Genomic DNA, 4,924 nt, shown 5'->3' with positions numbered 1-4,924 from the left:
TTCTCAGTGAAAACGTCAGTCTACATATTTCTAAAATGCAAGAACTGTCCTTTTTAAGCTCAACTATGTCATTATCATACATCCCCAAATAATAATAATTCCTTAATATCAACAAGTAGCCAGTCAGTTCATGTTTCCTTGATTGTCCTATAAATGTATTTTTATTTTAATAACCATTATTTATTTGATTGCCGATCCAAACACACTTTCTTTTAAAGTATAGGTTTAAAAGAACTCAATTTGCTCATTTTTCTTGCAAGTATTTGTCATTGAATTCAAAGCGTTCATCCAGTAGGGTTCCCAACTGTCTGGATTATGCTGATTGCATCCCCTTTATGTTTATATATTTATTATGCTCCTTTGGCCCATGTATTTACTGTCAGTTGGTAGATAGATCTAGAGCACTGACATAATTCAGTTGTGCGTTTTTGGCAAGTTTACTTCATAGAAAATATTGATTAATTCCAAAAGGAACTATAAACTTACTGTGATGTTGCAGCCATTAATGATCAATGCCTAGATCCATTAATTTATTAAGGGTACCAAATGGTGACATTCTACTAATTAGATTATTATTCATTTACTAGCTAGAATATTATTTCATCAACTATTTGGTTGCCCTGAGTTACAGTTTAATTAAGAAAGGAAAAAATAAATGCTTCTTTTATTTTATTTACCAGTTTTACAAAAAAAGAATAAAAAAAGAGAGAGAGATTGACTCCAAAGTAGCTTCCGAAGATGACGAATGAGGTATTTTCTTTCTTTGTTGTTGTTTTCAGTGAGGTTGTTATAAATATCGATGCAGTGATTGTCCCCTCTTAGGTTCACGGATCCTGTTCAAGTTGGCTCCTGAGTCCTTTCCATACAACCACAGTAGTCTTTGAAGTCTTCCCAGCTCTCTTGTATGACAAGATGTAACAGGAACATCTTGTTCGTTTCTCATGCTGTATTTGAAATCAGCTATTTCTCCAAGGAGACATTATCCACTGTGTTTATTCAAACTTGTGTTCCTTCTAGTTTAACCTTCTTTCGAGACATGATTTTTTTTTAAAACAAATTACTTACTGAATTCTTTCACCTTTTCAAAACTTCCTATTCTCCTATCACTTCATTTCTGAATTTTTCTAATTTCTTTTATGTTTTTCTTAAAACCAGTTTCTATTCCTTTTAAAATTTCTTTTACTTTTTCCGCAATATCAGGCAATACATTTCATTTGTTCTGTGGACGTGTCTTTCTGTCACGCTTTCAGGATTTGCTGGAACTTTCTTTTCACCCTTCTTTTTTCTTTTTCTTCTCACTGATTTTCTACAGGATGTGAATGGATACTCTTCTGTCACTCATTTTTAAATGAAATAAGTTTCCGCTTTAGGAGGGAAACATAGATCAGAAGATAATTTCTAGCTTCAGAACTCCAGGGCTCACTATCTTCTATTATTTTCATGATATAATTTAAAAAATGACCTTAAAATTTCTAAACTCTTCCTCCTTGGCCCTCCTATTCCCATTTACCCAGACCTCCTCTTTGCTGTCCTTGTTGAGTATGGGGATTAGTTCTGGAGTGGTGCTTTGGTTTGATAGGTGTCAAGGTTTCACAGACCCCAGAACACTTGGCATCCTCAGAACATTTCAAAGTTCTTGCACTCAGCTGCAAGGTGGAACCTGCAATGTTCACTCCCGGTTTCTGCCGCTGTTCTCAGTGAGTTTTTCAATCTCAGTGAGCCCTTGAGCCATAGTAACCTCTGGCTCTCCTGAAAGAGAGAGAGAGTCCTTCCCTCGTCTTCCTCCCACACACCTTGGGATACACATATGCAGGTCTTTTTCCTGTTGTTGATTTGTTCCTACTTGGCTGTATGTTGCAGTTCATGTGGATACCTTGTTGAAGATGTTGTCTGTGGGTTTTTGGTCTTGCTATCCTAGATGCTTTTCTTTCTTTTTTGGGGGTGGGGGGGGTTGTATATTTAGGGGAGGGGTGGCATATTCAGGGATAAAAATCTTCTCTGTAGCCACCATCATTTCCCCAGAATCCTCTGCCATTCTTATTTAAAACAAAATCATAGGAATCATTATCCCAATCCTTAGGATAATCATTACATTGTATCTGTCTTTTTTCCAGGCTTCAAGCTGCCTGTGGCTCCCCACGTTAGTATACTGACATGACTGGACAATGCCTAATTTGGCGGGCTCTTTCTGTACTACCTTCCTCCTAATCATGACAGCCTTGTACGCTATACATAGTCTTCTTTACTGATAGGGAATTTAGAAAATACAGGAAACCATGGGTTTAATAGCTGAAAGTGGAATTAATGTATTATTTTTCTCAGGTAAAATATCATAAGACTCCTTAGGCCAAAGTTGTAAAATGAAATCGCAAATTTCCTGGAATCATTTTGCAAACGTGAATGCCCACATAAAGTACACTAGGACTTGAATCCAAGGAATAACACATTTTTAGAGCCTCCAAATGTATAAGTTTAGTACAATTCTGCATTACTTCTAAGGCAACTGAAGAAAATAATTTTGTGATAAAATAAATATTGATTTTATTAACATAGTTATTTTAAAAGTTTATAAAACTTTTTAAAAATGTTAAGGCTCTATCAGCCTCATCAGTTGTTATTTCTTTTCTAGAATCTTGGATAAAGGAACAGTCCTTTGAGAGGAAACATGGTATAAAATGGGAAGATAATCTAACAGTGAAGACAGTTATATCTCTTCCTGTGTGAACTACTCCTAAGCTTGGTGGTTGAAAACAGCAGGCACTTTATCTCCTCACAATCTGTGAATCAGCAGAATGGGCTGAGATCTCCTGGGTGGATCTATCTTGCTTTCACCTGAGGTGACTACTGAGGCTGCCATCATCTGGTTGCTGGACTGGGGCTGGTTGCTTTCACATGTCTGGCCACTGGTGCTGGCTGTGGCCTGTGCCTAGTCTCCACTAGGTTAGCCAGGCTTCCTAACATGTCAGGTTTCCATGAGGACGAGCCCTAAAGCACAAGTACTCTCCAAGCTTCAGCTCTTGATATGCCATTGGGCCAAAGCAAGTCACGTGACCAATCCCAGGTCAAGGTGGAACAAAACTACACAGGGTGAGGAAACGGGGGGGAGGGGCATTTGCACTGGGTGTCAGTAGTCTAACAAACTGCTGCAATAACTACATAAAGAAAAACACCCTGGAGGACAACTGGTAAAAAATACATGTGTGCAGGGTGGGGTGAGGGTTTGGCATGGGGTGGGGGGGCAAAGGCAGTAAATGGGCTACCAAAATCTGAAGATTCTGGAACTTTTGGAAAATCTGCTGGGATTAAAGGAGTTATACAACCATGTTCTGACACCAGAAGAAAGGTCCCAGTTGAGCATCAGGGAAGTCTAGCACTCTTCCTCCATTGCATCAATTTTCATGTTTCTTTGACTCAGCACGTTTGTAGAATGAATCATGACTTTCTATAAATTTTTAATTCAGTTTTTCAAAGAAATAGTGACCTCACTTCTATCTGCTGTGCCACAAAAATGCCGTAGAAAAAAATTCCTTCTGTTAAATCGCTCACTAGGTGAAATTGTATGTGTAACCCAGTAACAAAGAGATATTAAGAATCGCCACAGCTGAGCCGGCCCTCCGCACTACGCACCCTGTAGCAGCCAGTGGGTGAGCCGGGAGTCGAGGAGGTCACCGTGGGAAGGAGGGGCGGGGGCAGCGTGGCAGCCTCCTCCAGTCTCTGTGGAGCCACCTCCGGCCTCTGGTACAGGAGTCCTCCGCAGCAGCCGGAGGTGGCCAGCCTTGCAGCGTTGTGTTCTAGGTCAATAGCTTCTAAGACTCCAGTTGGATTCATTGGAGTAGGCAACGTGGGGAATCCAATGGCAAAAGATCTCATGAAACATGGCTAGCCACTCATTTTTGATGATGTGTTCCCTGATGCGTGCAAAGAGCTTCTAGATGCAGGTGAACCCGGTAGTGTCTTCCGCAGCAGATGTAGCCGAAAAAGCTGACGGAATTATTACAGTGCATCAATGCGCTAGAAGCTTATTCTGGAGCAAATGGAATTCACAAAAAAGTGAAGGAAGACTCACTATTAATAGATTCCAGTACTGTTGATCCCATGGTTTTGAGAGAATTGGTCAAAGAAGTTGAGAAAATGGGAGCAGTTTTCATGGATGCCCCTGTTTCTGGTGGTGTGGGAACGGCTCAGTCTGGCAACTTCACATTTAGGATGGGAGGGGTTGAGCTGCTGTGGTGCATGGGCTCCCATGTGGTGCATCGTGGAGCTGTTGGGACTGGCCAGGCTTGGAAGATCTGCAAAAACTTGCTGTTAGCTATTAGTAGGATTGGAACTGCTGAAGCTATGAATCTGGGACTCAGGTTAGGGCTTGACCCAAAACTCTTGGCTAAAATCCTAAATACGAGCTCAGGACGATGTTGGTCACGTGACACTTATAATCCTGTACCTGGGGTGATGGATGGCGTTCCCTCAGCTAATTACTATCGGGCGGATTCGGAGCAACACTCACGGCTAAGGATCTGGGATTAGCATGAGGCTCTGCTATCAGCACGAAGAGCCCAATCCTTCTGGGCAGTCAAGCCCATCAGATCTACAGGGATGATGTGCGTGAAGGACTACTCAAAAAAAGACTTCTCATCCGTGTTCCAGTTTCTGCAAGAGGAGGAGACATTCTGAGTTTGCCCTCTGGCTGTGAACACTGTTGAAACCAAATTGTATCTTGGAGCCCCTTATGGCTCACTCCACAGGAAAATGGGCTTAATCAAAGGTCAACTGTCTGCTTTTGAGTGTCTAGGTCAGGGGTCCCCAACCCCTTGGCTTCGGACGGGTACCAGTCCGCAGCCTCTTAGGAACTGGGCTGCACAGCAGGAGGTGAGTCGCAAGCAAGCCAGCTAAGCTTCATCTGCCGCTCCCTATGGCTCACATTACC

The 4,924-nt window shown here is 41.7% G+C and overlaps 1 pseudogene across 1 annotated transcript; it reads left to right on the top strand.

The window, feature by feature from the left end:
* Window positions 1-738: 738 nt before the first annotated feature.
* LOC309973962 (3-hydroxyisobutyrate dehydrogenase, mitochondrial-like) lies at window positions 739-4,671 on the top strand (annotated as a pseudogene). Its single transcript has 2 exons — window positions 739-750; window positions 3,635-4,671. The product of its transcript is annotated as a 3-hydroxyisobutyrate dehydrogenase, mitochondrial-like (transcript).
* Window positions 4,672-4,924: the final 253 nt, after the last annotated feature.

Source organism: Leucopleurus acutus, assembly GCF_964270905.1.
Source record: "Leucopleurus acutus genome assembly, chromosome: 17".
NCBI classification, from domain to species: Eukaryota; Metazoa; Chordata; class Mammalia; order Artiodactyla; family Delphinidae; genus Leucopleurus; species Leucopleurus acutus.
The sequence above is the reverse complement of the archived record's forward strand: the minus strand, read 5'-3'. Positions and strand labels throughout refer to the sequence as shown.